This window comes from Neoarius graeffei, chromosome 1 (genome assembly GCF_027579695.1).
Source record: "Neoarius graeffei isolate fNeoGra1 chromosome 1, fNeoGra1.pri, whole genome shotgun sequence".
Taxonomy (NCBI): domain Eukaryota; kingdom Metazoa; phylum Chordata; class Actinopteri; order Siluriformes; family Ariidae; genus Neoarius; species Neoarius graeffei.
Window position 1 is genome coordinate 25312937 of NC_083569.1, and position 23929 is coordinate 25336865.

General features: G+C 43.6%; 6 non-coding genes and 1 pseudogene across 6 annotated transcripts; 5 read left to right on the plus strand and 2 right to left on the minus strand.

The window, feature by feature from the left end:
* Positions 1–5873: 5873 nt before the first annotated feature.
* On the plus strand, positions 5874–5980 carry LOC132896520 (U5 spliceosomal RNA; annotated as a pseudogene).
* Positions 5981–6149: 169 nt separating this feature from the next.
* On the plus strand, positions 6150–6341 carry LOC132897724 (U2 spliceosomal RNA). The gene has a single exon (XR_009656367.1). It is a non-coding gene; the product is annotated as a U2 spliceosomal RNA (small nuclear RNA).
* A 1601-nt stretch (positions 6342–7942) lies between these two features.
* Positions 7943–8015, plus strand: trnar-ccu (transfer RNA arginine (anticodon CCU)). Its single transcript has one exon. It is a non-coding gene; the product is annotated as a tRNA-Arg (tRNA).
* Positions 8016–17975: 9960 nt separating this feature from the next.
* Positions 17976–18171, minus strand: LOC132898889 (U2 spliceosomal RNA). The gene has a single exon (XR_009656597.1). It is a non-coding gene; the product is annotated as a U2 spliceosomal RNA (small nuclear RNA).
* A 188-nt stretch (positions 18172–18359) lies between these two features.
* LOC132895527 (U5 spliceosomal RNA) lies at positions 18360–18474 on the minus strand. The gene has a single exon (XR_009655762.1). It is a non-coding gene; the product is annotated as a U5 spliceosomal RNA (small nuclear RNA).
* A 385-nt stretch (positions 18475–18859) lies between these two features.
* On the plus strand, positions 18860–18931 carry trnad-guc (transfer RNA aspartic acid (anticodon GUC)). Its single transcript has one exon. It is a non-coding gene; the product is annotated as a tRNA-Asp (tRNA).
* A 1536-nt stretch (positions 18932–20467) lies between these two features.
* LOC132898671 (U1 spliceosomal RNA) lies at positions 20468–20631 on the plus strand. The gene has a single exon (XR_009656570.1). It is a non-coding gene; the product is annotated as a U1 spliceosomal RNA (small nuclear RNA).
* The last annotated feature ends 3298 nt before the right edge of the window (positions 20632–23929 follow it).

Sequence of the window (23929 nt, forward strand, 5' to 3'; positions counted from 1 at the left end):
CAGGATTTGTTGACAGTGTGATGTTAAATAGTAGTAGTTACTAGTTGTAAAGTCAGTTGAGGCAAGTTTTTTATTACGAGTGTGTGTGTTTGTACCAAGTCTACTTTTCATGCATTATTACTGTTTATCACTTTTTAGAAGAGTTTTTCAATTGAGATTTAAAGGCATTTCAAATCGAATGAATGTTCAATAATTGTTGTACAGTAATGTTATTTGGCCATTGTTTGTTGTATGTGTAGTCTATTGCATCATTTTCAAATTTTATGCATTAAACCTGATGTAATGCATGATGCAAACAAGTTTTGTACACGAGTTTGAATAATTAAAGACATTAAAAGCAGGGCGGCACGGTGGTGTAGTGGTTAGCGCTGTCGCCTCACAGCAAGAAGGTCCTGGGTTCGAGCCCTGGGGCTGGCGAGGGCCTTTCTGTGTGGAGTTTGCATGTTCTCCCCGTGTCCGTGTGGGTTTCCTCCGGGTGCTCCGGTTTCCCCCACAGTCCAAAGACATGCAGGTTAGGTTAACTGGTGACTCTAAATTGACCGTAGGTGTGAATGTGAGTGTGAATGGTTGTCTGTGTCTATGTGTCAGCCCTGTGATGACCTGGCGACTTGTCCAGGGTGTACCCCGCCTTTCGCCCGTAGTCAGCTGGGATAGGCTCCAGCTTGCCTGCGACCCTGTAGAAGGATAAAGCGGCTTGAGATAATGAGATGAATGATTAAAAGCAGGAACTGCCCCGTCTTATTTGAATGCTATACTAAAGAGGTCCTTCCAGGATGCTGCGCTTCTCCAACATGAACTGATTAGCCATGCCTCCTGCTCACACAAAGCAGGAGCCATGGCTTCATACGCATGATGGCGTATGATCTATACACTGTGTATGACTTCTTGGGCTATGTGAAGTTTTTGGTTTTGTTTATATCAGTGTATACCAGTGTAGGCAGCAATACTGACATCTCTGTTATAGAACAGTATCCTGTTACCTAGAATTATCACTCAATACTTTTTGCCTTCACTTACTGAATAATTACATAGCCCTGGCAGTAACAACACCAAAACCCAACATGATAGATCTCTGCATGAAATGCAGAACTTGGCTGGAGTCAACTGGATTTATAGGCTTTCTGCTGTCCTCCCTTTCATTTGCATCCATGGACCACGGGTATGAAAAAGTTCCATATCGGTCATTGACAGTACATCACAGTGTACACGCCAGGCGTGTATATAGCCATAAACCGATTTCTAATGATATGGCTTCCCCATTCCAGAACACCCCCACTTTTGGAAAGCTTGATACGCCCCTGCTTGGCACTGTTTGCAACAATGACCAAATCAACTAACTGCACACTACTTTTCTGCTGATATGCTCCTCTGATGAGCTCCGAAGGTGAGCTACCACAGATTCCTTTCAGTTTGCTTGGCTTTATTTCTTGAATTGCTGACTGACCTCAGTATATCTGACTCACATTTTTCAACAGGCTTGTCATATTCCACCATCCACTGTAAAATTCTAACTCTTGCTCGAGTGCAAAGTCAGCTGAGACAGCTTTTACAAACTGAAAATATGGTGCTTACCTGCTTGCATTCTTCAACCTGCTGGTGAAAAGCAAGCATCTGTCCTGAAAAGGCACTTTTCACCACCTTCCACCCAACTGCTCTCATTGAACAATGAAGCAACAAATGCTTCCTGAGGCATGCCCCAAAAGTGTGAGAAGCATGCCAGGGACTCCATGTGAGGAGATTGGGTTGTTTTAGTGGCAAAACCCTTGAAGCTCACCAACTGGTATTCATGCAAATGGGAGTCAAAATACACTCCCCCAGAATAAAATCCACTTCTGGGCAATCGCTCACTTAAAAATAAACAACCAACCAATGGAAACTCAGGCATGGTTCCAGAGAGAAACGAGCAGGCCAGGAAGGGCAGTTTGGGGGGCTTGCGGTAGTTAGTTGGACAAACCCTAAAACACAGCAGGGGATTTAGTTCAAGTGCTAGAGTGCTTGTAAGAGGTAGTGGGATCGAGGCCCACATTCTCCGAAACTGCTACCTTGCGCTAACTCCCCTCCAACATGTTAGGGTTTTTCCAACTAACTACCACAAGCCCCCCAAACTGCTCTTCCTGGCCTGCTCATTGCTCTCTGGAACCATGCCTGAGTTTCCATTGGTTGGTTGTTTATTTTTAAGTGAGCGATTGCCCAGAAGTGGATTTTATTCTGGGGGAGTGTATTTTGACTTGAGTGAATTATGACCAGAAAATGAATGTTTTAATTTCCCTGTCACAATTGCACCATTTGTTTATCTGTTTGTAAAACTGATTCCTCAATAAATTCAGGTTCATAAAATTTTATTTTGTATTCATGTTTTTTTTTATTGTTCTTAATTTTATCTGTTCATACAGCATTTTAGAAAAAAAATAATTTGGAAAATATATAATATAAAATTTCTAAAATGTTTATACAATATTAGAATATGTTGAGGGCGGCACGGTGGTGTAGTGGTTAGCGCTGTCGCCTCACAGCAAGAAGGTCTGGGTTCGAGCCCTGTGGCCGGCGAGGGCCTTTCTGTGTGGAGTTTGCATGTTCTCCCCGTGTCCGCGTGGGTTTCCTCCGGGTGCTCCGGTTTCCCCCACAGTCCAAAGACATGCAGGTTAGGTTAACTGCTGACTCTAAATTGACCGTAGGTGTGAATGTGAGTGTGAATGGTTGTCTGTGTCTATGTGTCAGCCCTGTGATGACCTGGTGACTTGTCCGGGGTGTACCCCGCCTTTCGCCCGTAGTCAGCAGGGATAGGCTCCAGCTTGCCTGCGACACTGTGGAACAGGATAAAGCGGCTAGAGATAATGAGATGAGATGAGATCTCAGCAATGGTGAAATCGAATTTGTAAATAAAATCACTGCCCTGACTCTACTCATCAGGCCAGAGCTATTCTCTTTCTGTGTCTGTTTTGAACAACATAAGGAAACAGTAATGTAACTATAATGGTAAAGAAATAAAACAAAAGAGGCTGGCTATGATATAAGAAAATTCTACAACCCAGAAACAGATGGGAGCTCTGCTTTTAGGCAGTGCCTCAATCTATATACAGAGGCTCCAACTCTCCCACCGTGGGCGGGAGATCTCCCGCTTTAGGGAACATTTAGAAAATCCTCCCGACCTCCCGCTGACAACATAAAAATCTCCCGCCCGCACTTACTACACATGATTAATTTAAAAAATATATAACTTGATACGCTTATGTTGACGAAAATTAATAGTTGACTTTCTGCTTTTCGTGTGTCTGACATTGTATGGGTGGACTCAATTGTGTACCCCATGGTATATGCCAATTCCCCGGTCAGTACACTGATCGGCGTAACGGGGGGATTGGAGTGAATGCCGGAGGCATGCGCGCGCAGATCAAGTGCGCATATGAATGGAGCGAAATTTGGACGACCCTATATCTGACAAGGTTAGATCACCAGACCAGACAGATTCTAATGAACTTGTCTGACTTTTATTGTCTGATTTTTACTAACTTAAACTTAGAAATAGAATATTATTAGAAGAACATCATCAGAGGGTCTACCATTGGCAATTTATAATAGTCATAATTGACATTAACATTGACTTTAGGCATATTAAAGTTTGGTCTATAGTCACTGGATTTATCTAGATCTGTTACTATTAATAAGATTTAATTGACACAAAATGTGGTGAATCATTCATACTGTATATGTATATGCTCAAGGGCACGTCAGCCCAACACCACCCCATCTTAACCCAACTACATGTCTTTGAACCATGGGGTTAACCAGAGCTGACACAGGGAGAACATGCAAACTCCACACAGAAAGGCCCCCACCAGCCACTGGGCTCAAACCCAGAACCTTCTTGCCAGGGACGTCACTAGGTTTGAGAGACAGGGGTAGCTTAGCACCCAGAGGAGAAAAGGTATTGTGCGCGCGCAGCGCGCGCCGAACATTTTTCAGAGCACCTACTAAGCCTGTCAATCAATTCATTATTTCAAGAGCATCACACCTTGGGGACACACTTCCCACCATTTCTATTCTATTTTAAAATTGCTTTCATCATTTAATTGCTTGCTGAAGCAACTTCACCAGCTAAACTACAAAAATGTGAAAAAAACAATGGTAGGTGTCATGCATTCCTGCGCAAACTGAAGAGGGCAAGTGCTTCACAAATCATCATGTAAACATTCTACAGACGACTCAATATAGCCTAGGTAAAGTTAAGCAAATGCAAACCACTGACATCAAATTACAATCTCACCGTGTGTGTCTGCAAATGAAAGCATAGAATTCTGACTCTCTGCAAACCCAACTCAATGGAAGCCCGCACCGCGCCTGCTGCAGAATGCCCGCGTAGTTTTTTAAGTCCTACTAGCCTACCACTCGACGTGACGCTTGACACAGAGCCAATGAGGAGGAACGATATTAATAATATTGCATTAAACAATAAATAAGCAAGCAGAAACTGTTGTTCGGATTAACTTGCGTTCTTGATGGCTCATGTTCAGTGCTTTACTGCCTTTGTTTTTTTGGGGGGAAAAAAATAAAAATATAAATAATTTAAAAAAGGGCAAAAAATATAGGGTGGCTTTGCCATAAGATAGGGTGGCTGGAGCTACCCTAAAATGGGTCTGGCGACGTCTATGCTTCTTGCTGTGAGGCAGCAGTGCAAACCACTACATCCCCCTGCTGCCCAAGTTAGTACATTTTTAAAGTCTCCCCATCAGGGAATTGAACCCCTGTCTTCTGCATGACAGGCGGCAATACTGTCCACTATACTAACAAGGATGACACAATAACCCTCATTTATCAATCTAATGTAGAAACCAACGCAGATCAAAGTGTAGAAATCACCGTATGACAGGGTTCACGTGTGATTCATGAAACGTTTGTATCTTGCCAATCACAGTGTAAGAATGATTGGGCATTGATAAATGTGGTGGGTGAAAACCATTGTCATTTCAATATCACAATCCTAAATATTATCGGTTTAGAGGCCTTGCTCCTTAACTTTACGACATGGAGAGTTGTAATATGGTCAAGAAGAGAAACTTATCTGCCCTCAGAATAGAAGCTTTAACATCACAAATCCAATGGAATAAATTATTTCTATTTGGCAGCCTGAATAGTAGCATCACAGGAAGGCAGGAAAATGTGGTATGGAAAGCACTTACTGCTGGGGTCAACAGCGTTCCTGTCAATAATCAAACTCCAGCTGATGGTTTCATATTTAATTTATAGGCCTACGTCCTGGGGCGGCACGGTGGTGTAGTGGTTAGTGCTGTCGCCTCACAGCAAGAAGGTCCTGGGTTCGAGCCCTGGGACCGGCGAGGGCCTTTCTGTGTAGAGTTTGCATGTTCTCCCTGTGTCCGTGTGGGTTTCCTCCGGGTGCTCTGGTTTCCCCCACGGTCCAAAGACATGCAGGTTAGGTTAACTGGTGACTCTAAATTGACCGTGAGTGTGAATGGTTGTCTGTGTCTATGTGTCAGCCCTGTGATGACCTGGCGACTTGTCCAGGGTGTACCCCGCCTTTCGCCCGTAGTCAGCTGGGATAGGCTCCAGCTTGCCTGCGACCCTGTAGAAGGATAAAGCGGCTAGAGATAATGAGGTGAGATGAGGCCTACGTCCGTGATATTGGACAGATCACACAGCACTCAACTGTTCCTTTTCAAAATTCAACCCCCCCCCCCCCCCGCTTGCTTATCTATCTATCTATCTTTCAAAAAAGTTCGTTGGTCAGACATTTCTCTGCCTGTGTGCAATCGCTAGCAAAGCTGTAAAAGTGTAAGAGATTGGCCCAGGCCACCTTACCCTCTACCAGCTTTCTGCACCTCCAATCCAGTGTCACTAACCTAATCCAGTGTTAAGTGCAGCTCAGGTTTCTCTTCATTGACGCATAAATCTTTTGCCTTTTACTAAAGATTTCTGTGGAGGCTTTGCTCTGACGGAGCTGAACATTTTTGGTCAACAAATGTTAGAACTACTGATCTTTTTGCGTTGAAGCACTCGCCTCTCTCACACACCCCACAAGCCGATGTCTCTCTTCAAAAGGATCCAGCTGTTGGTGGCGGAGTCTACCTGTGTTTACCTTTCTGGATTTTAATATTTGGAAGTGGTATATTTAAAGCTATTGACTGCAGTAAATTATCACTTCTCAGCCTTTTGGTTAAGATCAAGTGTAGTAGGTGTTCTTATCAATTTAATATCTGATATGTTCTCTAAATAAGGATATTATATCAAGCGATTTTTTTTTAGAATGGTTGGTTGGAATAGGGGCTTGTTCTTTTGGCTACAGCCATCAACATGATGTTATAATACCTCCAGGAATGGTACCTTTGTTCAAAAAAAAGTATTTTTTTCTTTATTTAACACACTCTTTTTAAATGAAATTGATGAATGGGTTTTTTAGAGTAGTGAGTTAAAATAGGAATTTGGTTCTTTTATTCTATATGCTCATGTGGTATTATAGTGGATTTAGGAATGGTTACCTTATTTTAGAAAAGAAAGAAAAAAATATTTATTTTACCTGCCCTAACTTTTTCCTTATTTTCTGGTTTTCTCCATGTTCAACAACACAGGTGCAGAATTGGGTGTGGGTGGTATGGGCGTGTCCCTACTAATATTTCTGATTGAAGAAAAAAATCCCGCCCCGTGCGCGGGACACAAAGGGTTACTGTAGGTTTCCATTGGGCGAAACACCACGCCCAATTCGCTCATGAATATTCACTCTGGGGGCGTGGTCACGAAAACAGCAAGCCCATGTCAATTAGCAAGTGCGGTTGCAGTGCAGTGAGCGGCTGCTCGCAAGCAAACTGTCCTTGAGGAATGTAGCGTTAGATTAGCTTGTAAAATGAATCAGTTAACAACAGTTTGGATTCAGTGTGTAAAAATGACAACATGGGAATATGACTGTTTTCTAAGTTTGTGTGGCATGTAAATAACAATCCGACAAAAACTGGAGTTCATTAACGTCACAAAGACATTATTAAATCATATCAGATTGTGCTAATGTTGGCTAATATTGCACCGAGTCTTGTTTGTGAAGTGCCTGCAAACTTTAGCAGCCCGCTAACCCTGAATTTGAAGCGCTTCAGTTAAGACCTGCAGAGCCCTGACCAAGTTCCTGTAACATGACACATGTAAACAACAACAACAACAACCCCATGGTGATGTGGACATTGTTCACGGCCCAGACACCTTTTAATCAAATCAAACATTTTCATGGAATCAGCAAAACAGCCTCTGCCATCTTGATCAGAAATGTTTGGTTCCTCCGCCTCTCTTTTGAAAACTTTTTTAAGCGTGTTCTGAATTGAAGAAACACATTTTACACAATTTCCCTCGACCAGAACACTATGTGCGCTTCAGCAGAACCCTGTCCCTCCCTCCCCCCTCCACTCTGGGCTCAAGGACACAACAGAAGGGCAATAATATACACTTTCTGCTTGTAGCTTTTGAACCGTTCGCCCACCCTTTGGCGTGTCTTCACAAAACCTGGCTAAGCGCGCTGCATCACTCTCACAGTTTCCCCCAGGGGAACTGTTGTCTCTAGTTATTATTAGTGATGCAGTGCACAGCACGCGTCACTATTGTTCGTAACAACAACCAATCAGAATTCAGATACATTCTGTTGCCAAGTATAATTATAACCTTCCAACGTATCAAAAAAGTTCTCAAGTGCTCATGCTATTTTACCGTTAGACCATTCACTATACACTATACACTAGCACGAGCTATTTTACCGTGAGACCAATATTATGGTCTACCCATAATACTGAAATGTCATTATGTTGCAAGCGTTTGACTTTGGTGCAGACCCAGCAAATTATTTCAAACTGAGCAAACACAAAAGAAGTTTCTGTCGCGGAGATGAGAGACAGCCGAGGAACGAACCTAGCTATTTTTGAGTGGCTGCCCTTTTTCATCCTGCTGTGGCAGAGCCCCAGTGGCCTAATGGATAAGGCACTGGCCTCCTAAGCCAGGGACTATGGGTTCAAGTCCCATCTGGGGTGTGAGGTCAGCAGAGTGGCACAGCAGGAGTGTGCTGAGCCCAGAGGCTGATGGATTGAAGCCATCCTCTGCTAGCTGGTGGTCTTTTTACTCCAACGTTTTCCAGAAGACAGCTATTGCAGGCTCCAGACCCACAGAAAGTGAGAGGTCAGCAGCGGGAGCATGCCGGGCCTGGAGGTTGATGGATCGAAACCATCTTCTGTCAAGTCTGCCAAATTTTACTCCAACGTTTTCCATGACCCAGTGATTGTGGGTTCGAGACCCATGTGGGGTGTGCAGAGTGGCGCACCGGAAGCGCGCTGGGCCCAGAGCCCAGATGCCGACATAGTCCGCTGCTCTTTCTAGCCACTTTTCTTCCCAAAATTCCCAGCAGAGGCAATAAACGTCATCTATCTGTCTTACTAGAAATTTGGTGGCTGGCCTCGAAAATTGTCCATCAGGAGGCCTGATTTTCAGTGCTCTGTCACTAGTTTGCCATTGGTCAGTGCTTTGTATCACGCAGACAGGCACATAGGCATTATGGGAGTGAAATAAGGCCCACCGCATCTACCAATTGTTGTCACAGTATGTTACCCATGTGTACGACTCACAGATCAGAGCTCTTTGGGCAGCAAAGATCCTTGTCAATGAATCAGGAAAAATCAGAGTGATTTCATGGTTTTCTAACTTTTTTCCACATGTTCTTCTTAAGCACAAGACATAAAACGTAATTAATCAAGTGCCCTGAATTGTACACATACAGTCGTTCATTTTCTGTACCCATGAGCTATCTCAGGGGTAACCCAGACACATTAACACCTCTGGGCTATTCAGAGTTTTCGCTTGACCTTCTCTAGGTCTAGGGACTGGGGCAGGAACCCGGAGCACCCGGTGCCAATCCTCACAGGCACGAAGAGAGCATGCATGCTTCAGGCATAAAGGCTGCCAGTCACCCACTAGGCTCAAGCCCAGACCCTGCTCGGTGTGAGTTGACACTGCTAACCACCGCAACATTATGCAGCCTATGTAAATTCAGTACAAAGCTGTGCTTTCCAGTGTAAAATTGCTTGACTATGACTGGCAGTGTACATGCTTCCAAAGAAAAGTCTACTTACTTAAGCCGGGGTAAAATGCCTTGTGAGCAATTTGTGACTGGAATTAGGACGTGCTGACATTAAAGCTGGACGTTGCAAGCGTTTGACTTTGGTGCAGACCCAGCAAATTATTTCAAACTGAGCAAACACAAAAGAAGTTTCTGTCGCGGAGATGAGAGACGGCCGAGGAACGAGCCTAGCTATTTTTGAGTGGCTGCCCTTTTTCATTCTGTTATGGCAGAGCCCCAGTAGCCTAATGGATAAGACACTGGTCTCCTAAGCCAGGGACTGTGGGTTTGAGTCCCGTCTGGTGTGTGAGGTCAGCAGAGTGGCGCAGCGGGAGCGTGCTGGGCCCATAACCCAGAGGCCGATGGATCGAAGCCATCCTCTGCTAGCTGGTGGTCTTTTTACTCCAATGTTTTCCAGAAGACAGCTATTGCAGGCGAGGAGTGGGCAAGGAGATGTTCTGATTATTTAACAGATTGTCAGCTACACAAGAAATCCTGCCTCAGCCAGCCCCAGGATGTTTGTGCGCCGCCACCAGCCTTCCATCCCCTGCCCCTGGCCCAGTGGTTTGAGGAAGTGCATGCCAAGGATGGTTTCGGCCGTGGACCTCCACTGTGCATTTGGATGTGTTCCACTTCATGAGGTGGTTCGTTGACGGTCTCACCACAGAACACCATGCACTGTATGGTACGTTCTGTTCTAAATTGTCAAGCACAATTTTTGAGTGGGACAAGCAGGATATCTGTCATCTGAAGGAGGCCAAGCAGGCAGAGCTGAAGAAGAAACATTCTGGCTATGAGCCAACAGATGCTCAGGTGTTGGCAACCATCAGCACAAGTGAGCTAGCGAGGCACTGCTGCAGGAGAACCCGAGGGGTAGAAGAGACCCGTGCACTCATCAAAAGTCTGCTTGACTCCATGTGGCAGCTGGTGGACAGTACTGGACTGCACCTCATCAATCACAAGAGCATGCCTTGAGTGTGGGAGATACAGCAGAAACACCTTGCCTGCATCCAGGATCCACCAGGAGTGCAACTGTACACCAACATTGGGTCAGGGGTGGAGAAAGGGGACAAGACACTTGACACTATTTTTTTCTCTTCTTTTCCCCCTTCTTTCCCCCATTTTCTTATTTTTCTTTTCTTTTCTTCCCCCCTTCTTACAGTCCATTATGCCCCTCGCCTGGCGGGAAGGCAGCTATACCAGCCACTATACCACCAACGCTGCAGGCCTACCCTGGGGACACATGCCTAAGTGTCATTGCTTCTGTATTTGAGGCCCAGGCAACAGCTTATCAGCCCAAGAGCTGAGGTTTCTGTAGTGTAGTGGTTATCAAATTCGTCTCACATGCGAAAGGTCCCTGGTTTGAAACTGGGCAGAAACAGCGGTGGGTTGGTTTATTTATTTTTTGAGCGACTGCTGAGCTGTGATCTCTGCTCTGACCGTGCCAACTACAGAAGCAAGTGTTTGCTTTTCACCAGCCAAGGTATGGACACATTTGCTGAACAAATCTTACACAGTGACTCTCCAGTTCTCTGTTTGTGGACAAACATACACCTGTCGCTTGTTGCCAACGAAAGGAAAACACACAGGAGCCTGTGTTGTTCATGGCTTCATGGGTCGACCATGCGCAGGGGCAAACTGATGTCATTCAAACCTGCAAACAACTACTTACGGTACGTTGCTTGTGGAAAGCGAAAGGAACAGTCCTCAGTCACCTCCTTGGCCCATCCAAACAAGGCATTCGATTTCTTACCGTGATGTTGTTGCAGCGCTTTTCGATGCTGAACCTCGTCACACTCGACCACCAGCTCATCTCTACGATGCCAAGGCCATGCCCCTATTCTCGTGACAATTGTTTAAGTGTGACCCGCGTTCTTCTTGAGGCCCAGGCAAGAGCTAACACGCGTGGTTTCCGTATTGTATTAGTTACCACGTTTGCTTAACACGAGAGCGGTCCACGATTCGAAACCAGGCTGAAACGGTGCTGGTTTTCTTGAACTTGGCAGCAAACAAATGTTGAGCTGCCATCTCTGCTCCGTCCATGCCTTTTGGAACAATCCCAGACCGAGACGCTGAAAAAGCTTTGTGTGTTTTCTGCTGTGCAGTGGTTTCCCCTTTCACCTGACAAGCGAATAGACGCTCCTGAGAAACCTGGCAGAGCCATGCTTTGCCTTTTGAGCTCTGCTTTCATTAACGTCCAGTTATCGCCTTGCTAAAATCAGGTACTCTCGAAACAGCCAGAAAGACAGACCCTTAATGCGACCGGATTGCTTTCTGTGGATTAGTGGTTGTCATGTTCTCCTACGTGCAGACGACCGTCGGGACAAAACCTCATTTGAACGGTTTCCCTGCCTCTCTGGTTTTCTGTCAAGGTCCGTGACGGCTGCTTTAAAAACAAAATCGAGCATTAAATCTACGTTTCTGTTGACTGTGGAAGCATGGACATTGCAATTGGTCACAAGGAGGTGGTGTTCTCAAATACCACTTGGTTGCTCGTTTATGGAGTGAGGTCAGGTCAACAGGGCTGCACACGGCATCAGAACGCTGCAAAGTGGCACTGACTCTGGAATGCTTCATCATGTATCAACGAGTATTTGCCAGCCAACATTCAGACACATTTGCTTATTAACTCTAAAGCCATGACTGTGCAGTTCTCCGTTTGTGGAAAACAGGCAAAGTAGCTTGTCGCCAACGAAAGACAAACACGCAGGTGCCCGTGTCCTTCAAACACGCCCAGGTTTGTGCAAACTGATGCTATTTGACTACATGCAATGCGAGCGGAAAGAAGAAGGAGCAGCCCTCAGTCACCTCCCAATCCGTTCCCTCCCAAGTGCCTCGCCACACTATCTGCCTTTCATCAGAGCAACAAAGCATGAAAGGGTGTGTGTTGGCCCGGAATCGAACCCGAGTCAACTGCTTGGAAGGCAGCTATGCCAGCCACTATACCACCAACGCGGCAGGCCTACCCTGGGGACACATGCCTAAGTGCCATTGCTTCTGTATTTGAGGCCCAGCACTGCAAAAAATGCCCTCTAAAAAATAAGAAAAATATATAGTGTTTTAGGGGGAAAATCACTTATTTTAAGCAAAATAATCTGCCAGTGCAGCAAGATAATGGGACTTGGTAAGATTTCTTAAAACAAGAAAAAAATATGCAAGTAGTAAGCATACCAAAAATCTTAAATTAAGCATTAAAAGCTAGTTTTTATTTTACTTGTTAAGATTTTCTCTCTTATTCTAAGCCATTTCTTCTGATTTTCAGTAATTATTGCTTAGAAACCAATTTCATCTGAGCAAATATTGCTCAAAATTAGAATTTAATAGGCTTAAAAACAAGGCAAATGTGCTTGATTCCAGCTTATTTAAAGGCTCAAAACAAGTTTGTTTTTCTTAGCTAGAATACTTATTTTCTTATCTAGAATAAATTTCCTGTTTAGGTGTGATGAATGTAGGGGAAAAATAGACTGGACAAGAACTTCAGATCTGTATTTTTATTTTTATTATATCAACAAAATGCTGCAAAACACAAGTTGGCATGAGAGGCATAGCAGGCTATGGGGCAGCAAGGAATTAGAAGAGGGCCTTCAATGAACACAAAAATAAAACTTTGTTCTGTTTCACACAATGAATGTCTCAGGCACGCACACCTCACTCACATGCACTAGCTAAGAAAGGCCTACCAGTCAGCTTTGGCACATTTAAAGGCCGTGGTTTGGTCTTTCTCATGAATCTTATCACCCAAGACCTCGGTCTGAAGGATCGAAAGAACAGATGCCACACATTTCGGGTACGTCATATGAAAAGCGTAGTAGTACGCCATGATGTATAGGACGGATTCCCCAAGACCGGTAGAACATGAATGAGTGCCTCTGATAGAGATGCCATCTTCTTTGGTGCGGGGTAACCGGAAGGAAACATAGCTGGCAGTGAGATGATTAGATGGCTTGCTCATCTACGGGGGGGGAAGTAATTTGAATTACTCACAATTACTCAACAATAAACAGTGACAAGCCATCATCATGAAATTGGCCATTTCAGAAGGATTCCAAACCCTTACCAGCAGGAAGTCCCAGCGGGGGCTTCAGTGCCTTCTTGTAGACGCCATAAAAGGTGAGTTTGGTTCTGAAGTCTGCCCAACGCTCCCTCAGCTCTTTCACATAGTGCATGTTGTCCTTCGCAACTATTCGTCGCAGCTCATCAAGAACCTAGGCATTTTATTTCAAAAAAAGTGGGTAAACACAACTCATGTTTTAACATACAGAGCTATAATTGTAATGAACATTAATTTTAAATGAAATTAGCAGGTACACAGATGAGTAAAGCTACACCACATTAACTTAATTTATATTCAAGCATTATCATTCTTACCTTTTAAGATGTTGATGGCCACACTGTCTAATTTTTCCATGACATCCATATTCCTGTTGTGAGCAAAGCAGTTTATTTTCAACAACTCATTTTAGACACTAATTTACCATCTTTTTCAAAACATGCAAGCCATACATTGGGTGGAGAATAGTGCAAAGTCACCCTATTGGATTTTTAACCAGGCAGAATTATTGTTTGGGGAAAGTATCCAATTAACACTTGACACATACAGCATGTCTGTAAGTCGGAGTATAGCCGCATTACTGTACACCAGAAACGACCAAAGCGACGGAAGTTATTATTTCTCTATGGAGGGCCGGCGAACTCAGCGACCAAAGCGAATTCGCCGGGGGCGAAGCGAAATGGGCGACCAGAGCGAATTTCAGAAGTTAAAAGTCAGTTAATATTATGTAATGAACTATGACACGGTTCAGCGAAAACCAATTGGAATGTTCATATCTTCGAATGTCCCAGGCTGACAAGCCAGAGCCGTTCTGTGATTAGCTAAATCAAACATGTCAATATCACGTCCAGAGCGAATTCATGGCGAAACTTCTTCAACGACCTCAGCTACTTGGTCGCTTTGGTCGTTTCTGGTGTACACGTACAGTTACTCAAAACAATCAATTGTATGTTCAGACCGAAAACGACCAAAGCGTGGTCAAGGACGCTGAAGAAGTTTCGCCATGAACTGGCTTCATTCGCTCTCAACGTGATATTGACATGTTTGATTTAGGTAATCACAGAATGGCTCTGGTTTGTCAACATGGGACATTCGAAGATATTAACATTCCAATTGGATTTCGCCAAACCGAGGAAAGAAATGCACCAGATATAACATTACACCGCCCAATGCTGATTGCTAAATCTCCGCTTAGCATGCTGTAAGCACAAAAATTAGTCTAGGAATTTACCATTTAGCTTAAGAACAATTACTTGTAATAAGGCACGAACACAACACTCACTATATATAGGCCTACTATAAAACTGACCAGTGGAGCACCATCTGCAAACCCGAGAGCAGAGTCCGTCTCTGAGTGGAGTGATGTCCGGGGGGGGAACTAGCGGCTTGAAGTCACGTGTCATGCAGATGGGTCCCTAACTCGCTAACATGCAGACCAAAGGCAAAACCTAGAGCTTATACTAAGGGCAGTGGCGATCCTCGAGTGATTTACTCCCCGGGCGAAACCCCTTGCTGGTATTACTATGGCAGTAAAGCATTTTTGATGACTAGTACAACGTTCCGCTGGCGGGATTGTGCATATTATGGGGCTACGACAAGTTAGGCACACACACACACTGATGACGTCACCTGCGCAACTTTGGTATAGAGGGCTACCGCATGACCACGGGCGCAGATAGAGGGGGGGACGGGGGGGATTCGTCCCACCCAGATTTAAATTCACCTTGTTCGGTCCCCCCCACTTATAGGGAGGAAAAACGTCTATGCTGTCTTTCTTTGCATAAGGCAAACCTCACGGAAAAATCAAAAGACTAATTACCATTCGGTTTATTGAGGTGCACAGCAGTACATTTTTTTTATTGATTTATTTCGCAATAGAAACATATACATAACATGTGAACATATAAATATAAATATTGCGGAGGATAACACAAAAAGTAAAAATACTTATTTCCATTGTGGTCCTCGAAATACATACATAGTTGCAACTGCGCAGACTGCACAGGTTGCGAGCTTGAGCTTGGTTGCTATGGTTACCCACAAGTTTGACAGGTATATCGGGGACAGCTCCTCCTAGTTCAGGACCCCAACACGGCATGATGAAGGGTGCCAAAAGGCAGCAAACGATTGCATCGTTTTTTCAAAAAACAACGACTGTAAGTAAACTGTGCCTTACTTTATCATATCACCTTGCAATTTTTTGATAGTCTGTTCAAAGTAATGTCGTAGTGAAAGTAAAATCGTACGGAGTAGAGATGCCTTTCTGGTAGCCTCCTTCTTTCGGTGGCAGCCTGTAGATACAGTGCTCAGAAGGCAGTTTTAATGTTTAATCTGGCGTTCCCTGCCATAATTTCAGCGAGCATATTGTTTCATAAGGAAACTTTGCGAAGAGTTGTTGACTGACTGCCGCTCACGCAACACACAGGCATAGTTAGAAAGTCAGGATGCACTGGTTTACACTTTACACACACACACGTAGCCCAGCCTCTCGCTATGGTTAACAGTTGGAACTTAGCGGTTTTAAAACTAGTTTTGCAGTTTTGCAATTTCTGTGCGTGATGATAATGTGTAAACTTTGGATTTCCATAGGCTATGTTAAAATGTTATCATTGTCCTGGCCTGCAGGTAGTTCCTGGTGATGGCAGTGAGGGAGGTGAAATAACATGTAGACACACTACCGTTCAAAAGTTTGGGGTCACCCAGACAATTTTGTGTTTTCCATGAAAAGTCGCACTTATTTACCACCATAAGTTGTAAAATGAATAGAAAATATAGTCAAGACATTTTTCTGGCCATTTTGAGCATTTAATCGACCCCACAAATGTGATGCTCCAGAAACTCAATCTGCTCAAAGGAAGGTCAGTTTTATAGCTTCTCTAAAGAGCTCAACTGTTTTCAGCTGTGCTAACATGATTGTACAAGGGTTTTCTAATCATCCATTAGCCTTCTGAGGCAATGAGCAAACACATTGTACCATTAGAACACTGGAGTGATAGTTGCTGGAAATGGGCCTCTATACACCTATGGAGATATTGCACCAAAAACCACACATTTGCAGCTAGAATAGTCATTTACCACATTAGCAATGTATAGAGTGTATTTCTGATTAGTTTAAAGTGATCATTGAAAAGAACAGTGCTTTTCTTTCAAAAATAAGGACATTTCAAAGTGCCCCCAAACTTTTGAACGGTAGTATATATATATATATATATATATATATATATATATACATATACACACACATACATATATATATTACACACAAAATGGAACCATTTGCTGACAGCTCAGTCCCCCCCAGTTCAAAAATCCTATCTGCGCCCCTGCGCATGACGTCACCGCGCCGCGAGATTTTGTTAAGCGCCATATTGGAAGACCAAGTACACATCTATGCAAGTACATACATTCATAAAACAAACTACACCTGAAATGTAGCCAGGGCCGGTTCTGCCCTAATCTGGACCCGGGTGCAACATCGCGCACCCCCCCCAAAAAAAAAAAAATCCAGTCTAAATCAGGACAACCATCACATAACTATAACTATAGACATTTTATATCAACTATTTTAACTAAATGGGCTATAATAAATAAGCCTGCAGGCAGCCACGGCGGGCTGCCTCAGAAAAGTAACCATTTGTCCTACCTTAAAACTCGTTTTGCATTTTCTGCCTCCTTTTTTGTATTTTCGACCCTCCGTTTATTTTCTTTCCTTTTCTGAAAACCCGATTTGTGTCCAGACATTTTGTTCTGCTACCAACGAACTAACTCGTCAGGTCTCGTCTCTCGAGTCCGCGATGATTCCCGTGGGAGGGGCAACAACTGATACATTTTTACAAACAGCCAATAAACAGCCAATAGGGAGGTTGCAACGTTCAGGCTCTCCTTTGCTCACAGACACTCAGTAATGCACTTATTCTCTGTCTCCTGGCAGAAAGCTCCTTGGTTTGCTTGTGTCTCAATCACAGCTGGTATTCTGTAGAAAGACTTCTTTTCACCTTTCCCATCAGCTTTGTTGGAACCCTAACACAGCACAAAAGTTTACCATTGTAGGGTTATGATGAAGCAAGTGCCTCGTGGGTTTAAATTCCGCGCGCTGCCGTTATTTCCGCCTAATCACGAGTTTGTTGGTCTTCCAATATGGCGCAGGGTTTGTTTACTTCCGGTTTCCGGTGACGTCAGTGAAAAGGGTATATTGGGCTTCCCCATCCAAAATGTTCACACACACACACACACACGCCCGTCTTGTTTTTTTTTTTCGGGGTTTTTTTGGGGGGGACCTTTTTTTTGGGGGGGTGGGACCGTTTTTTTTTTTTTCGCCCCCCCCCCCCCGCGATGCCGCCCCGGGCGGCTGCCCGGTCGGCCCGCCCCCAGGACCGCCCCTGACTAAGGGTTTCACGCTGCTATTCTGCCCGACCGTTGCCAACAAAAGACAGCGTATGCATGTATAAAATGTAATTAGCTGTGTACAATAAATCATGCGAGGTTACCACATAAGGCGAACATGTACCGTATGTGGTCTCCCCGTCAGGAAGCCCAGCAGCCAGTTGAACAGGGAGGTGTTGAGTCCCAGCTGGTCCAGTTTGTGAATGAGCTGCTGAGGAATGATTGTGTTGAATGCTGAGCTAAAATCTATGAACAGCATTCTGACATACGAGTCTTTTAAGTCTTATTCTTTCTTTTTTAAAATAAAGTAACCATTCCTAAATCTATTACAATACCATATGAGAGTACAAAATAAAAGAACCAAATTCCTATTTTTTATTCTCTACTCTAAAAAAAAACCCCTATTTTTCAATTTCATTTAAAAAGCGCGTTAAATAAGAAAAAAAAAACTTATTTCCTAGATCATAAGACATGCTACAATATCAGACTGGTATATGGAGCCGAAAGAGCAAACTCCTATCCCAACTCCTTACTTAAAAAAAAAAAAAAAATCTGCTTGATATAACGCTCCCGTTGAGAGAACAAATCAAATTGATTAGAATAGATACTACACTCGATCCTGATTGAAATGTGGAAAAATGATAATTTACTGCAGCTAATAGCTTTAAATATACCACTTCCACATATTAAACTCCAGGAAGGTAAACACAGTTAGACTCCGCCCCCAACAGCTGGATCCTTTTGAAGAGAGACATCGCCTTTTGGGGCGTGTAGGAGATGCTTTCATGCAAAAAGATCAATAGTTCTAACATTTGTTGAGTAAAAATGTTCAGCTCTGCCAGAGCAAAGCCTACAAAAATATACTGAGCTCATTAACATTTCTCTCCACGGAAATCTTTAGTAAAAGGCGAAAGATTTATGCGTCAATGAAGAAAAACCTGATCTACACTGAACACTGGATCAGGTTAGTGACACTGGATTGGAGGTGCAGAAAGCTGGTAGAGGGTAAGGTGGCCTGGGCCAATCTCTTACACCTTTACAGCTTTATTAGCCATTGCACACAGGCAGAGAAATGTCTGACCAACGAGCTTTTTTGAAAGAAAGATCGATCGATCGATCGATAGATAGATAGATAAGCAAGCGGGGGGTGTTGAATTTTGAAAAGGAACAGTTGAGTGCTGTGTGATCTGTCCAATATCACGGGTGTAGGCCTATAAATTAAATATGAAAACATCAGCTGGAGTTTGATTATTGACAGGAACGCTGTTGACCCCAGCAGTAAGTGCTTTCCATACCACATTTTTTATTGATAAATGAGAGCTATTGTGTCATCCTCGTTAGTATAGTGGACAGTATCTCCGCCTGTCACGCGGAAGACCGGGGTTCGATTCCCCGACGGGGAGGCTTTAACACTTATTAACTTGCGCAGCAGGGGGATGGAGTGGTTCGCACTGCAAGAAGGTTCTGGGTTTGAGCCCAGCGGCTGGTGGGGGCCTTTCTGTGTGGAGTTTGCGTGTTCTCCCTGTGTCAGCTCTGGTTAACCCCACAGTTCAAAGACATGTAGTTCGGTTAACGTGGGGTGGTGTTGGGCTGAAGTGCCCTTGAGTGTATGCATATATAAAATGTTTGTGTATATATATGAATGACCACATTTTGTGTCAATTAAATCTTATTAATAGTAACAGATCTAGATAAATCCAGTGACTATAGACCATACTTTAATATGCCTAAAGTCAATGTCGATTATGACTATTATGAATTGCCAATGGTAGACCCTCTGATGATGTTCTTCTAATATTCTATTTCTAAGTTGAGTAAAAGTCAGACAAAAAAAAGTTTTCTGTGTTTTTAGCTTTTAGGTAAATATCAGAAAATTGAGTTAGCTAATTTAATGGATGCCCGCTAACATATCTTTGCGCATGGAGCCTTATCAAACCTCCCTCGTGATAGTGAGAACTGGCAGCCTGGATTTTTCCATTGGCTCGCGCTCTTGACCCCCAATCCAATGTTGCTTTGGTCGGTCAAAGTTATGAGGTTGCTGTGGGGTACTAAGACTAGACTAAATAACAAAATTAAATGATTCAGACATCCCTAGTCTCCCGAGCGCTCTGGGAGTCTCCCCGGGAGCATGTAGACAGAGACAGGAAAGGCAGGAGAAACTTGATCTAAGTCTTATTTGGAAAGTTGTAAATTAAATTGGAATGACTGGCTATTGCTGATATGTGGTTTGATGTTGTGACATGTCAGTAAGTGTAGCAAACAATTGATTTGATTGATGTAGATTTATGGTGTGAAATGTAAAGAACTATTGTTAATATGTGAATTGATGGTGTGAGATGTAAACAAGTAATGCAAATAATAGTGTAGATTGATGAGATGTAAATACTATTGCTAATATGTGAATTGGTGGTGTATATTGTGAATAGGTTTTACAAATTACAGTGTAGATTGATGGTGAAACGTAGGCGTAATAAGTTACCAATATGTGCATTGATGTGAGATATAAATAACTAGGCCATAAGCTGATAAAATATGTATTAAACTGATGGTGCGATAAATAAAAATGTTTTGAGAGATATTGAACACTGTGAGTGAAGAAGAGCTCTCCCTCCTTACAAAAGCCAATTTAACCACTGTCCGACCCAATGGATTTTTGAACAAAATGCTCTGAACGGATCAAACTTTGGTGCGTGAACCAGAAGGGAACCCGTTCCCTGTTGGTGGAAAAGGGCTACGTGTCGGTCGGTGCAAAGTCTTGTCGGGTCCATATCTTGTCTGACCAGTAGAGGGAGCGCACATGAAATCACCACCAGTGTCTTGTGCTGACTTGGAAGAGGAGGGGCCAAAAATTATGCAAAACCCTGCTTGGACGCGTTGCCTGCCCTCACGGAGCGGCCTACACCCTTGCAGGGTTACATCTCAGTCAGGCAAAGAAGCTCATACTTACCTGGCAGGGGCAATACCATGATCAAGAAGGTGGTTTGCCCAAAGTGAGGCCCAGCTATTGCACTCAGGTTGCGCTGACCTTTGTGAATTCCTCAAATACAGGAATCTCAACTGCATAATTTTTGGTAGTGGGGGACTGCGTTCGCGCTCTCCCCTTCTGCCTAATTCTGTGGGAGTCAAAGAAAGAGCTGTTTGTCTTTCTGCAGTCTTTGTTTGTGTTCAGATGTTTTATATCAAGAGCTACTAGCTGCTTTAAATCTTTGAGGAGCTAGAAGGGTTATGCTCTTAGGCAGCTGGGCCATAGAAGGTGCACACTGCATGCTACACGTTCACGTGAAGAACCAGACCCTGGGCCATTAAACTTCATGCTTGGATGTTCACGTGTTGCGTCTGTTCTACTTTGACCGAATAACCAACAATATGGACTCTTCGGATGACGACGATTGCCTCATTCTGCTTTTACTGAGACAGAGGAAGAGAAAAAGGAACAGAATTTGGAGCCGAGAACACTTCCTTCTGAGAGAAACCCGTGGTGAATTTCACCGAACATTCTATAATCTGCTTGACAATCCCGATGAAGAACTATTTTTCAATTATACCATTCAATTATATTTTTTCTGAAGTTTTCCCCTGAAAGCATAGAGCCCTAGACCCGTTCTGATTGGCTGGCGCGGCGGTGACCGCATGCATTGACTGGAATTTCCATCTTCACGCCTAGAAAAAAGTGTGCATGTTCATTTCACGCTTCACGCGTGAAGTGTGCAGCGTGCAGCGTGCAACGTGAACGCCGTTCTATGGCCCAGAGCAAGTCATGCTACGTTTGTCCACTTTTCTTTACACGCGTGTAGCGTGCAGCATGCAGCGTGCAGCGTGAACCTTCTATGGCCCAGCTGCCTTAAGGGTAACGTGGAAAAAATCTCTCTGGTTCTGTGTATTGCTGTGTTTCTGAGCGTGAGAAAACAGGTTTTGTTCAGGCTTCTTTTATCCTTAGCACCCAGCTAGGGCTTCCACGAGTTTTGAGCAGAAAATGGTTGTTGAGGATGCACCGTTGACGGAGGGAATTTCACCAGGGTCATGCAGACCTTTGCGAATTCCTCAAATGCAGGAATATCGACTGCATAATTACTGAAAGTGGGGGAATGCGTTCCTGCTCTCTCCTCTTTCCCATAACCCTGACAGAGTCAAAAATAGAGCTGGTGGCTTTTCTATCTATCTATCTATCTATCTATCTATCTATCTATCTATCTATCTATCTATCTATCTATCTATCTATTTCCTTCCTTCCTTCCTTCTTTGCCCTCCCCTGATGTTGTGCGCTGGAGTGCAAGTTGCACGATGTGTTTGAAGTCTTATGAAGACAAGTGGGCTCAGGGACCAAAGTGCAACATGTGGAGAAAATGTAGCTGGCTCTGCATGTTGCTGTTATTTTCGCTCTGCTCGCACAGCTTTCCGACCACCAGGGAACGTGTTCTTGAACGGGTTTAGGTCAGGCTTCTGGGAACCTTGGCATGAGCAAGGGTCTCGATCAGGGGCGTCACTAGGAATTAAGCTTTACTGGGGCACTGCACCCCCCCTCCCCAACACACACACAAAATGCCCCCCGCACAATGCACCTTAACGTTCCTGTCCCCAGACTATGCAAAGTGGATAATTCTCATGCTCTCGTGGATGAAGTTATGCGAGGAATAGGTCAACTCGACGGAAAACACATCCCAGTCCCCAAAAAAATTATTGTTGGCATTTGGGCTTTTAATGCATGCTGATGCTAAATGTGTCACCTCAACTCTTACGATTCACGAACTTAGCTGGTTAGTTATGACTGACTAGCACATAGCCTACAACCTTAATCTTACCTCTCTCACCCTCCTCCTCATCTGTCACTGTTTCCCTGCCCCTGTCTCTGCTTCATGAGAAGAATTGTCTGATATCCATCTGGAAAAGTAATTTAATATCGTTTAATTCGATGTAGTTTAATGGGTTTGTTAGAATATGGTTTGCTTAGTTTTGTTGCAAAAACTTCGCGCTACCTTAACTCATCCAGAGCCCGTTCTCTGACTCATCCAAAGAGTAGACTCATCTCTCCAGTAGGCTAAATGGACTCATGGCACGCCGCACGCACGCTATGTTTACAGTGAGAATCTCCCAGACCAATCAGAAAATTAGTTAGAAAGAAGAGGCAATAGAAGTTTGAAACACACTCTGTCCTACAACTTACAGTAGATAAATGATCTGCCAAAGAAACTAGTTTGTTACAAAAATCTTTCAACATTTTCTTACTGGGGCACAGCTGATTTTTACTGGGGCACGTGAATGCATCAAGAATGCGTCATCGACAGAAGGCATTGCACAGTGCACAGCAGAAGTAAACAGTAGTCCGGAGATGGTGGATCACATTGCTTGCCCGCAAGCTTTGTTCTGTTATTTCTTCCCTGGTGGTCAGAAAGCCGTGCGAGCAGAACAAAAACACCAGCAACATGTGGAGCCAGGTACATTTTCTCCACACACTGCACTTTGGTGCCTGAGCCTCCTTGTCTTCATAAGACTTGCAGACATAGCAGATATTTGCTTTCTTCCAAAATACAAGCACAGACCAACTAGTAATCATAAGAAGATGTAGAAACTTATCCTAAACTAAAAACACGCCCTCTGATGTCGTCACGGTTCGCACCAGGAAAAAACAAAAAAAACCAAAACTTCTATCCGGAAGGGGACCGACTTTTCAGGTTCCGAACCCAGAGATTAAATTGGGCCGGGGCCCTCCGGAGCTCAGCTCCACCTCCTCGCCTCGGCAGTACAGCCAGCAGGAGCTGACCTCCCTCTGCTTCAGTGTTTATTATAATATAATACTTTTATTCATTTTCATCTATTCTCAAAACACCATCAATATGAGAGTTCATCAATAATGATTTAGACAACAAAAAATAAGCTAAAGTGAATTACACCCATCAATTAAAAAAAAAAAAAAAATTTTCATTGGAATTATCATTGAATGCGCATGCGCTGTGAGAATGCGTGACATCACACAGCATCATCATACGTTTAATGTTAACGTTAATGGACTTCAGCTCGAGAAATTGGCGCCACTGTTTTCTATCAGTCCGTCATACTTTATATTTTATGAGGATTTGTGTCGTATGAAGTTGTAACTATCTGCTAAACACGATGCCTTAGCAAAGTAGACAGAGGTAAGTCTTGGTTCTTTTGTTTATTTTGTCTTTAGTTGAGAAACTTTCTCAGGCAAAATATACTAGTGCAGCAGATGACATAAGTAGCGTTAGCTAACACTGACAGACAGGATGCTAGTTGAAAAATTCATGCATCCATTTGCTGAAGTTCAGATCTTTTTGTCTGTAGTTCTGTCATATTTTATCTTCATTTACTAAGTTGTAGCTGTTTTCTGTGTTTTTAGCTTTTAGGTAAATATCAGAAAATTGAGTAAGCTAATTTAATGGATG